At 47.9% G+C, this 13,108-nt stretch overlaps 1 protein-coding gene across 2 annotated transcripts in view; it reads right to left on the minus strand.

Annotated features, from left to right (window-relative positions):
* Positions 1 to 13,108, minus strand: part of SLIT3 (slit guidance ligand 3) — a gene marked incomplete at its 5' end in the record, with an annotated part of 578,559 nt that overhangs the window by 473,341 nt on the left and 92,110 nt on the right. The gene's annotated exons all lie outside the window — the stretch shown is intronic.

Raw genomic sequence — 13,108 nt, forward strand, 5'->3', positions numbered from 1 at the left:
AGCCCTGGGTGCTGTCCCCGCCGTGCCTAATGGCAAAGTCGGCCCCGGGTCAGGGATCACGGTCTAGGTGTGTAGACCCAGAGGTTAAAACTCAGCCCAGGAGGGGTGTCCCACGTTGGGTGGTGGCAACAGAGCCAGACTCTCTCCTGAGAACGGCCCATGCTGATGCCCACAGAAAAGAAGGCCATCTGAGTTTCCGAGGGACCGTAAGCCGCTGTGGTCTCCATGAAGCCTGCTCTCCCGGGAGTGTGAGGCCAAGAGGGAGAGCCTGCCCCGTGCTCATTCCCAGGCCTCTCTGTCCAAGCATCTTTACGCAGCCTAATCAGGGAAGCCCAAACCAGTGTCCCCAAATCTCCTGTCCCCAGAATCCTCAGAATCTCACTCTCCAGAATCTCCTCGTGCAAAAGAGCAGTTTACAGCCTGGCTGAACTTCTCCGCTTAAACTGCGCATATTTGGCTACGTGGAAAAAATGTATTATCCCATCTTAGAGCTAAGCGAACTGAAGAGAAGAAAAGGTGAGCTTCTTCCCGGCTTCTGTCCCCAAAGCCCACACGTCCTCCACCACATCATGCAGACGTGATCCCCTGGGGGGGTGGGGGGATTGCTATTTTCCCCTTTTCGTTCCAGGTTAAAGGACAAAAACTTCAGAGGGACAGGGGACTAGAAGGAAGTTTGAAAGGGCAGAGCGTGTGACAGGAGCATTCACCACCTCCAGTCAGACGTGTGCAGCTCAGCCCTGAAGGGGTCCACGTGGTGTGGGGCAGGGGTGGACCGGCGGAGCTGTTGGTGACACTCCTGACTGGAAGGAAGCCTGAGAAAAGGCTGGCAAGTTGGACAAGATAAGCTCAAATTCCCTGCCCCACCGAAACGGCGACCTGACTCCCTGTGCTCTTTTTTGTTTTTTGTTTTGTTTTCGTTTGTTTAACTGTGGTTAAAACGAAAGCCCTAACATAAACTTGACGACCTTCACCATTTTTAAGTGTCCAGGTCTGTAGTGTTAAGTATATTCTCACTGCTGTGCAACAGATGTCCAGAGCTGTTTCATCTTGCAACTCTGAAACGGTGCACCCATTAAACAGCACCACCCCAGGGCCCTTCCCCTCATCCCTGGCAGCCACCATTCTATTTTCTGTCTGTATGGATTTGACCAGTGCTCTTTTGATCACTCCCAGTATCTGCTCTTTGTGTGTTCCTGTCACCAAAGTGGGAAGAAAGGGGGGAGCCCAGAGGAGAGGAGGGGGAGTCTAGCTCCTTGTCTAGAGCAGCTCTCACAGAGCCAGTGATAAGTCCCTTTCTAACACGGGGAAGCACTGGTCCCAGAGAAGGCGTGGTGCTATGACTTTGGGGTTGGTCACGCTGGGTTCAGGTCTGGCTCTATCATGCTCTCGCCATGGAACCTCGGGGAAGTCACCTAGCTCCTTGAGCCTCTGTTTTCCATCTGCCTAATAACCCTACTCAGTGAGTTACAGTAAGTTTTAATGACACACTGTATGCATAAGTGTCTAGCACTGCAATGAGAGCATGGCAATAATAACTGAAATAAGTGGCGGCACAAATGCGTGTCAGGCGCTACGCCACGTGCTAGAGGGGTAGGATCTCAGGCAGCGCAGCTCAGAGGCTGGTATCATAATTACCCGCATCTCACAGATAAAGCCAGCGAAGCCTGGAGCGGTTGAGCCCATTCTGCAAGGCCACTATGACAGGAAGTGGCGGAGGCAGGATGTAGACCCAGGGGGTCTGCCTCCAGAGCCTGGTTCTGAACCACTGTGTTCCTCGAAGGCTTTCAATCTGTGACAGCTGCCTTCCCCTTCTCTTCTCCCCTCCCTAGTCTTCTTTTTGCCTCTGCTTCCTTTCATCCAGGGTTGCCACCTCCGCTGCCCCAGCCCAGACAACCATCCACCCTGAGTACATTTCCCTCCCTGAAAAGGATGCTCTTGGAGTCCCCAAGAGTAGAAGTGGGTCTCTAGGTGGGTCTGTCCGGAACCACCCTCTATTGCCACAGCTGCACAAAGCCTGGTGAGAGTTACACTCAGACAACCAACGCTCCAGTTTAGGCAAACGTCCTGAAATCGGCCCACCGCTGCCCGCGGTGGGGAGGGTATTGAGTGTCCTAAAAGCTCAAAACCAGAGTTGAAGCTAAAAATAAAACCAGCTTGGCTCCGAGGCTCTAGGAAGGGAAGGAATCGTTTTCAGTTCTTTGCCGGTATTTGTGGCTGGACAAAAATAAAAACACAACCAAATTTAGTCAGTTGTGTGCTGCCTGCTGCTTCATAAACCCTGAATGAGGATTCCAGGGTGGCTGAGCTGGGCTCTTCTCCCAAAAGCCTCAGGGTCTTTCCACTTCGGCTTGGGCGGGCTGCATGCTGGTTCTCTGTATCAAGAGGAGCTCGACAGGACATTTCATTTCTAGTTCATTCCATTCCAGGATTTATTTGTGTTTATTTAGTGAACCAAGTCGGCCTGAAAGGTCTTCCTCGAAGAGCTGAGAAAGGCTCCAAGCTGCATAAGGTGAACTTCTCACGTGGCTGCTCTAAGAGCAGCTCCTGAACAGGAAAATGAACAGAGTGAAACGTGCTATTCTCCTGACAGAGGAACGGGTAAGCGCTGGGCCGCACACAGCGCTCTTGGTCAAGGCATCCTCCGTACTCATGCCATCTGCTGCTCTGTCACCCTGGAATCAGAGGCAGAAATCTGCCATAGTTCATGCTGGAAATAAATCCATGATGCCTGGATGAAGAAAAGGACGGAATGGGACCCGTATGAGGGCAGACCTGAGGAGGTCGGCAGAAAGGCTATAGGCTGGGTCAATGATGGGATAAAGCCCACCTGGGTGTCCTCTCTCCCTCTAGGATCAACACTCCTTCTCAGCCTTCCTGCTGGAACAATGGGGAGCATCCAGGTCAAAAAAACCCACTGGCTGCTAGTTGCAAGGTCATTCTGCTTTTTGGCCTGAACTGTGAAGCTCCAAGAAAGAGAGCCTTGTCTCTGCAGTACCACTGATGACCGCAAGACCTAATTAGAGGTTTTTGCCACTTTATTGAATTCCTTCATTTATCTATCCATTATCCATTCATAAATCCACCCTCTACCCATCTGTCTGTCCATCCGTCCGTCCGTCCATCCGTCCGTCCGTCCATCCATCCACTATTCTATCCAACCATTCACCTATCCATCCATCTACCCATTTGTCCATTTATCCATCCATCCATCCATCTTCCTAGTCATTTTTCAATATGAACATACAAAGACGAATAAGATAGAGTCCCTTCCTGCACCTGCATGAATAAGATGTAGATGAGGAAGGTCAGATGCTAGTGAAGGAGACAGACACGAAAACAAAAATCTGCAGCATGATCTTGTAAGCAAAGCTACTGTGGGAGCACAGAGGAGGGCCAGCTAACCCAGACCTGGGAAAGGAAGGCTTCCCAAACAAAGTGGTTTGGAGGGTTTTTGCTTTTGTTTTTTAAAGCATAATTTTGACTCTTCGGGAGATAGGGACAAAGGGTTCTAGACTTTGAGAGGTGTATGTGCATGGTCATGGAGGACCAGGAGACTGAGGAGAACTTGGGGTACAGGGGGCTGCATTGCTGGGACTTGGGGGTGACTTGAGAAACACAAGCGATGAAGCTCTAGAGGTAGGCAGGGGTCATATCAACGAGGGCCCTTGTGGGTCATGATCAAGGATTTGGGCTTGGCTGTTTACTGAGAGTCAGAGGGAGCCACAGAAAGAGTCTGAGCAAGGAAATGATAATCCGTTTTGGATTTTAACAAGTTCTCTTGAGTAGTGGTAAGGCTTGTTTGGAAGGGAGTGAAATCTAAAGCAAGGTGAGCAGTTAAGAGGGCTCCTGAGTAATCAGTGTGGCTGTGTGAGGACCCAGTTAAGGGTAAGAGTCATATTGGAGTGGAGGACATAGATGTGAGGTCTAATCAACAGGGTTTTGTGATTAAATGCATATGAAGGCCCCAGGGGCTCCAGCTTGGGTAACTCATCAGTCAAAATGACCAATCAGTGCTGAAAGAAATAAAGACGAGAGGACCATTATGCAGACGGGGGTGTGTTTAGATTCAGGATTTCTAAACTACTGGGGTCCCTCAAATATATTCTGACAACTAGTAGCAGTAGCTGGTAATACCCTAAGACCATGAGTCAGGCACTGTACAAGGCGCTTCACATGTGCCAGCTCATTTAATTCCCCACAGAAGTGCTTGAGGCTAGTATCCTTGGTCAACCTATAATAAGGAAACAGAGGCCTAAGAAGGTTAAGGCACTTGCCCAAAGCCAAACTCAACCAAAATGATGGTGGTGGGATTTGAACCCAGACACCTAATGCCAAACCTGGACTCTTAACTACCATGGAAAATGATGGTATTTAATTTAGCCCTCATTACAGACTGTTGTGATTTATTACCTCACACGTGGGTCTCGTCTTTCTGTTAAGTTCTGAAGGTCCTTGAGAGTGGGAAATAGGTCTAATATCTACTCAGTGACCCATTGTGAGCTGACACAGCTTCAGGCATGCAAGGGGGCCTTCAGTAAGGGCCTGTTGAATTTCATGAGTAAATCATAAGGTGGGAATGGCCAATTAGGGGAGCCTGAAAAAGCAATAGCCTTCCTCCGCTGGGTGATAGGAGCCATCCTGTTTGCAGGTGAACAGAACTCCCAGAGGGCCCAGTTGCTTGAATCTGTCCACATGCTCCAGAATCTTCTTGAAGACTCGGCTTCCAGACTCACCTGCCTCACTACTGACCTACTGGGCAGCAAGGCAAGAAAGGATGGAGCCAGTTCGTCCCCTCAGTCGGTGCAGGATGGGTGAGAGGCCTCCAGGCCGGAAGGAGGCATGCTTAGTCAGCAAGAGGCCCCAGCACCCACTCAAAGTGCTTCCCCTTTCTCAGGGAGGTGTGGAATGTTCAGCTGCCCAGCGAAGGCCTGAGGGAGGGAGGAAGTCAAAATGTGCTAATTGCCAAAGGTCACCAGGACTGTTTGCTTTAGTAATGAAATCAAGTGAATCCCCTTCTCCAGGCACTTTCCTAGGCAGCCTGGACACCTTCCAGGTCTACTGGTATTTTCAGAAACACCAACAAGGACCAAAGCGGCTTTGCTATTCAGAGCAGAAGCTCCAGGCCTTCCCCAAGTGGAGGGATGGACAGGCCCAAGACGTCCTGGCAGACCCCAAGAGAAGGACAGAACCAAACTCAGAGGCCTCGAATCCCAGCTCAGAGACGGCACCCTCATTCAGGAGGATATGCAGATGTCACTATACATCAGGGGAACTCTGAGCTGAGCAGAGTCAAAAAAGCAGAGAACCTTGAATAGGGGTTGTTTCCGTAGTTGCTCACTGTAGCCACTGATGGCCTCATATTTTCTTGGTTTCCTCATCTGCCAGACAAGTCAGATTCAGGCTTTTTCCTGCTATGCAAATTTTCATAATGCAAATTGGATGTAACCTGATCAGTTCAGCAAGGAACTCAATTTGTGCTGGTTGTTGGTTTATACACCACTGTCATGATCAGAAAGGATGTATCAGAGGAAAACCTATTGGCCTCCAGCTTCAACACCCACAGGCCACTTTAGTGGGTGACTGGCTGTTCTTTGCCATTGGGATTTCCTTTTTTTTTTTTTTTATAATGTATTTTTAGTGTTTTTTTTTTGCAGTGGCGGGGGAGGGTAGCAGCTTTATTGAGATCTAATGGGGCTTCCTTTTTACTAGCACTTCTGGACCAAGCCACAATTTATTTTGATGGTCTGGAAGCAAGCTGACCTGAATCTTGTCTTCCATGGAATTCAGCATTTGCTCAATGACCACCTTTAGGTTGGCTTATGTCAGTTTTGAAGATCTGTTATTTGTAGTTTGTAACTTCAGAATGTCCTAATAGCAATTAAAACCCTTTACTTTTGACATTTCTGTAAGAGAAATAACTTTGTTGTCATCGTCTAAAACTCTTGCCCTAAGCAGTTTTTTTCCTCACTGAAGTTTTTAAGAGAACCCTTTAAAAAAATAAAGTTTACTTTAGGAACACAATTATCATCTAATAGCAAAACATGAACCTCCTGAGATACCTGAATAGTTTAACATCTGTGATGGGCTTTGCAGTATTTCTCAAAGGCTCGATAAATGGTAGCTGTTACAGCCACTGTTATTATCATTATCATCATCCCTAGATGCCCCAGGAGGTCAGGAATAGGGGAGATGTATTTCGCCTTCAGAGATGACTGTATCGGTCAGCAAGGCTATTAGCAGTAACAAAGAAACTCCGAAATCTCACTGGGTTAACACAGTGGACAGACTCCACACTCACAGAAAGGCTTGTCTCTACCTCTAAGATGCCATAGAGCAGGGGTCCCCAATCCCCGGGCCGTGGACCAGTACCGGTCCACAGCCTGTGAGGAACTGGGCCGCACAGCAGGAGGTGAGTGGCAGGTGAGCCAGCGAAGCTTCATCTGCTGCTCCCCTTTGCTCCCCATCGTTCGCATTAGCGCCCGAACCATCCTCCCCCCTCCCCCACATCCGTGGACAAACTGTCTTCCACGAAACCGGTCCCTGGTGACAACAAGGCTGGGGAGCGCTGCCCTAGAGAACATGTGGCCCCCAAGGTCAGCGTGTTGGGGATGAGAGGGAGGGAGGAGCCATACCAGCTCTTAATTTCCTTGACCTCGCAATGACTCACATCATATCTACTCTCAGTCTACTGGCCAGAACTAGTCACATGGCCAAACCTAACTGCAAAGGAAGCTGGGAAATCTACAGGGACACTTGAATATTTGGTGAGAACTATCATAATACCCAACTCGCTTTAGAATCAAAGCAATAATAAGGATCTCTTTGATCTTGTTGTTCTTCCTTCCTTCCTTCTTTTCTATCAATGCAAGGCACTTACAGTGGGCTAACTGCTGTGGGCAGTGCTTTATATGCATTATCTCATCTCATCCTTAAAGCAACATTGCTAATGTCATTATGTGACACAAGGAAACTGAGGCTCAGAGAGGTTATGAAACCTGTCTAAAGGCACACAGCTGATAAACAAGGTTTGGACAGAAGTCTCTTTGACAACGAAACCTGAACTTTGAACCGCTTCACTATTCTGCTTCCTTAACTCTTTGGTGCTTGGTTGACCAGGAGGCCTCCCAACAATCCTAAGAGGGAGGCCAGTAATAAGAGTATTTATTCATTTTATAGCTGGAGAAACTGAGTCAAAGCAGACTAGGAAACTGACCCTGTGCTTCCTTGGCCTTACTGTTCAAAGCCTGTTGAATGATACTGCCCCTCTGGTTTCTGAAGAAGGCTCTGAGGGTCCCAGGAAATCACTGCCCCCAGGCGAGGGGGCAGGAATCCTGAGCCATCCCTTAAGAGCATTTATCCTTCTTCTCCTCTCAGACCCTAAAAGGTCTGTTTATTCAGATGTTCCCCAAGGGCATTCTCAGCCCCTGCCTGCCCTGGTAGGTGACTCTGTCCCGAGATATCTGTCCAGTTCTATAGAGCTCTGGGGCTTGCCCAGGATCTTGCTGGGCTCCAACTCAACACTCCAGCATGAAAAGAAAACAGGCACAAAGACCCTGAAACAACCCTTTTTGAACTTTCCAGCACCTCACATTGGGCCAATTTTCCTACAATGACACGGTTGTTAGGGATAAAACAGAGCACATCGGTGGCCTGAGCCTGCCTTGCCTTTGACCCCTGTCCCAGCTGCTGCCATGTGCCCAAATACCCCTGTCTCCAGAAGACCCTGATTTCAGGAGGAGAAAAGAGGGTGGGGGCAAGAAGGGCAGGAGTCCTGGCTCTGCAGAGAAGCTTGTTCCATGGTGACCAACCCATAAAGCCTAAGTCATGTTTGCCTAGAACAACACAAGGAACCCCAAAGGTCTGTGAACAAAAAAGGCTGCTTCATCTAGGACTAAAGTCATGAGCAGGGGTTTCTGGGGATCCCCCAGTAGATTGGACATGGAACTACATTAGTACACAGATGGCTCAGAGTCCAGGAAAAGATGTCTGGAGTGGGAAAAAATGCATACTTACACATGCATATGAACACACACACACAGACACGCACACAACATACACTGCAGACGTAATGCACATGCAATTAACAGAATCACGTATATCCCTTAGAGCTGGCCAGATCCATTCCAGACAGCCAGACTGCTTGGCAGTGGCCAAAACTCAGATCCCCATAGCGATCGCTTCAACCCTATTTCATAATGGGGCCAATAGGGCAGGTGACTCCCCAGACTCAAGAATCATGCCTTATCCCTTCAGAGATACTCCAGTCCTGCATCTTCCCCTGCCTCAGGGTTTCTGCACATGCTCCTCCCTTCTCTGGGAACTCTCTTTACCCTGCTACCAAGGTGGTAGTTGCAGAGGTGTGAAGATGAAAATATTTTGAAGGTGGAGCAGACAGGATTTGCTGATGGATTGGAGGTAAAGCTTGAGAGAGGAGAATGAAAGATGACGCTGAGGTTTTGGCGTGTGCCTCTGAAAGTGTGGATCTGTTGTTACCTGAGCTGGAGGAAGACTGTGGGCAGAGCACGTCTGGCGAGGGGCCAGATTGGACATGTTAAATTTGATATGCCCATAAATATCCATGTGGAGGTACCCAATAGATGATTGGATATGCAAATCTGGGCTTCAGGGATAAGACCAAAATGGAGATGTAGATGGTATTTAAATACAGGAACCACAGCCACCATGAGAAATGAAGAAAAGAAGGGAAGAGGATTTAGGACTGAGTCCTGGGCTGCACCATCCATTAGAGACCAGAGGGAGGAGGAAATGGTAGAGTGTGGTAGGAGGACAAGCAAGAGAAGAAGGTGGAATTGTGGAAGCCACGTGAAAATGGGGCTCCAAGGAGGGAGAAGGGGAGGGAGGGACTGGTTGGTCAAATGCAGCCAAGAGGTAGAGAAAGATGAGGACAACACTGAACTGAGCAACACGGTGACTTAGAAAGAACAGCTTGGTACAGAGTCAGGCGTCAACTATTAACTGGAGTGGTTCAAGAAAGAGTGGGAGGACAAAAGTCAAGGGAAAATAATAATTTGGAGGGATTTTGCTATAAAGGGGAATAGAAAATGGGTTGATAGTCAGCAGGGGAAATGGGGTGAAGAAAGGTTTTGTTTTTATTTTTTAGGATGGGGCAAATTGCAACATGCTCCTATGCTGATGAGACTGATCTGGTAAATCAATGATGCAGGGGATGAGGGGAAAATTTTTAGAGTGAGGCTCCTGAATAGGTGACAGAGGAGATTCCAGTGCACAAGTGATGGCAGTGGCCTTTGACAGGGCCAAAGACAGGTCATCTGTGGCAAGAACAGGGAAGGCGGAGGTTAGGGGACAGTGTATGGCGGGTCTGGTACTAAGAGTCTGTGGAAGGCAAGACTGGGCAAGGCAGTTGAGGGAATGTGCTCATAGTACCTAGGAAAATGAGTCATGAGATCTGTTGGTTAAGGAAGTAAGGGAGGTCACTATGGTCTCAATGTTGGTGTCCTCCTCTTGCCCAAATTCATATGCTGAGATCCTAACCCCCAAGATGATGGCACTAGGAGGTGGGGCCTTGGAGAGCTGATATGAGGGTAGAGGCTTCATGAATGGGATTAGTGCATTTATAAAAGAGGCTCCAGAGAGATCCCTTGCCCCTTCTACCATGTGAGGACACAGCAAGATGTTGGCAACCTGCAACCCGGAAGAACCAGAGCATGACCACGATCTCAGACTTCCAGCCTCCAGAACTGTAAGAAACAAATCTCTGTTGCTAATAAGCTACCCGGTCTGTGGTGCTTTGTTATTGCAGCCTGAATGGACTAAGACAGGGTGACAGTGACAAGATGGCAGAGCCAGTGTATCTTAGGCCACTGCAGGGTCCATGCACTCATGGACAGGGCCCCGGGGCTGGGACTTGGGAAGCTGGGCTATGGTCCTAGCTCTGCGCCCCAAAGCTGTGTGACTGTGTGAACCACAGCCCCTCTCTGCGGCTTGGTTTTCTGTATCAACAGAATCAGTCAGTTGGATGAGATGAGTCCTAAGATCCTTATTCTATTCTTATTCTGGAAGCTGGTTAGGATACTTAGATTCTAAATCGAGCTCTAAATAAGCTGTGTGTCCTTTAGGGTTTTAACCTCTCTCTTTTTCTTGGTTTCTTCATGTGAAAATGGGAATAATGATCTCAATTAGAATATCCATTCTAAGATGAAGTACCCTGAGAAGAGGGTCTTTGTCTCTTTTTTTCACTGTGACTCTTTTTTTCACAGGTGCTCAATAAATATTTGCTAGTTGTTTAGTTGGTTGGTTGAATGGATGAATGAATGAGTGAGTGATACCTACTTCACGGAATTACTGAGGAGCAAAGACGGTAAAGATGACCAAACTGGTGGAAAACTTAAAGTGCTAGAAAGTTGCTACGCAACTGCCGCAACACCCCCGTACTGGCTACTTCACTTCTGGTTACTAAAACCTGAGTAGCCTGTTAGAGACCTTCCAGAGTGCTGCAACCAGGTTACAGGAGGGTGGCAATCACAATAGCATAAATTAAACGCTTTTGCCACAGTGCCTGAAAGAGGGTCCTGAGAATAAGGAGTCCGAGGCCTACGCCATCTCAATTGTACAGCGGGGGGAGGGGCAAGCAGGGGCAGTTTCAGAACCAAGTGAAGCCAGAGTAAGGGTAAGGGTCCCTACGCCAGGTGGGGCATCAGAGTGAGGTTTCTATAGTAGTAAAACAAAGGTGCTTAAAAAAAAAAAAAAAAGGCAAGGGGCTTCCCTGGTGGCACAGTGGTTGAGAATCTGCCTGCCAATGCAGGGGACACGGGTTCGAGTCCCGGTCTGGGAAGATCCCACATGCCGCGGAGCGACTGGGCCCGTGAGCCACAGTTGCTGAGCCTGCGCGTCTGGAGCCTGTACTCCGCAACAACAGAGGCCGTGATAGTGAGAGGCCTGCACACCGCGATGACGAGTGGCCCCCGCTTGCCGCAGCTGGAGAGAGCCCATGCGCAGAAACGAAGACCCAACACAGCCATAAATAAGTAAATAAATACATAAAAAAAAAAAAAAAGGCAGAAGGCCCCCAAAGGCTAACTCTCTCTTGTCTGTGCTGCCTGGGAATAAATACGGGAGAGCTGTGTTGGATAGGGAAGAAGGATTGAGAATTCCTTAGAAGTTAGTGTTGTTCTCTAAAAACATGCTCCTCCAAGACATTAAGCATGCCTTGAGCAGCCCTGAGTTAATGTTGAGTCATTTCTACTAGGAATTAAGAGAAAAATACTTGAGGTAGCTATGGGATTTCCCCTCCACCCTAAAAATCCTCAAAGCAATGCAGCAAAGCTGGTTCTAAATAGGATGGCATGAGCACAACTCACCACAGATTCTCCATGTTCTCTCTGGATTATTCTAGGCCCTTCATCTGGGTCTCCAACCCCTTCAACCCACTGGCAGGAAAATGACAGATGCAAATTGAAGGAGAAATACTCTGGTCGGTAGATGTCACCAAGGGCAGGTGCAACTCAGCACAAATTTTCTGGAAGGGTACTTTTTAAAATGATCCTGTTTGAACCCATTGAACTTTTGTTTTGAAAAAGATGGAAGTAAAAAAAAAAAAAAAAAAGGAAAGAAAGAACAGAAAAAAGAGGCCTGACAGCGAACGATTCAAACATTCCTGGCTTGTGAATGACAAATTTCCCTTTCATTTCTGTTCTAAACACTTGCACTCTGCAAGATCTGTTAATGACGGTGAGCTTCTCTCTGTGTTTATCTAGTTATCTAGATATATGTCTACATATCTAGCAACAAAAAAAAGATCTTTTAAGCCCTCCCAGGCATGAGCCAAGGAATGTCAAGTAATTATCTGTGACCAATTCTCATCTATAACTAATTAGAATTTTACTTTCTCATAGCATTTCCTTTCTGGTCAACGTCCAATTTTTTTTTCTTTTTTTTTTCCCTAGAAAAGGAAGATACCTGGACATTTTTAGCACTATGGGGTGGAGAGGGAACAGGGTAAAAGGAGAAAGGGGGTACTTTCAGATCACATTATTGCTTTGATCTGACTGAATCTCCTTTGGTTATCCTTCCCCCTACGCCATCCCCGCTTCTTTTTTAATGCTTTTCCAGCCTGGGAAGGGTTTCTCAACCCTCTGGCTATTGCATTTGAACTGAAGTCTGCAGAATAGTTTAAGAGCCCCTGCTCACCTCTCTCACTCCCACCTCGGGCGAGCAGTCCCTCATCCCAACCACGGCTTTGAGATCCCATCCAAACTTGATGGTGTCTCAAACTGAATCCCAGATGTTCACTTAGTGAGAAATAAATGAATGGTCCAAGCTGTGGACTGAACCAGTGATCCTCACAAATAGATTCCAGGTGTGCTGGCATCTGGACTGCTATCTCTCTTTTTCTCTGTTTTACACACACACACACACACACACATGCACACATACACGCACGCACACACAATACCAGTTCCATCCTGAAAAGAATTTGACACCATCTCCAGATGCAGAGCTGATACAGAATAGACAGGACTAGGTACCTAACATGAATTGCATCTTTCCTTTCAATCACGAGCAAAGGCAAAGGGCTCCAACACGGCTCCATCTGACTTCAGTTGTCAAAATCATGATGCATTTGGTGTTCAAAATCAGCTTAGGCCTAAAAGAGCTTAGAATTGCTAAGCTATCTTAATTGGTACCAATTTTCATTGTCAACCATAGCCACCTCCTGTGTTTCCTACGAAACTCATCTTGCTGCAAACTTAATAAGCACCTACTGTTTGCCTACCTGGTGCAAGCAACATGGGGGAGCAAAAAGAGAGAAGGTAAGATCTCTGCCTTCAAAGAATGCCTAGTCCCATTGAAACAGCAAAGTTCAAGTCACTTTAATTCAAATTTAAATTGATTGTGAAATTCAACGTTTACTAAGTGCCTATTCTTTTTTTTTTTTTTTGCAGTACACGGGCCTCTCACTGGTGTGGCCTCTCCCGTTGTGGAGCACAGGCTCCGGACGTGCAGGCTCAGCAGCCATGGCTCACGGGCCCAGCCGCTCCGCGGCATGTGGGATCCTCCCGGACCAGGGCACGAACCTGTGTCCCCTGCATCGGCAGGCGGACTCTCAACCACTGCGCCACCAGGGAAG

This window comes from Hyperoodon ampullatus (genome assembly GCF_949752795.1).
Source record: "Hyperoodon ampullatus genome assembly, chromosome: 4".
Lineage (NCBI taxonomy): Eukaryota > Metazoa > Chordata > Mammalia > Artiodactyla > Ziphiidae > Hyperoodon > Hyperoodon ampullatus.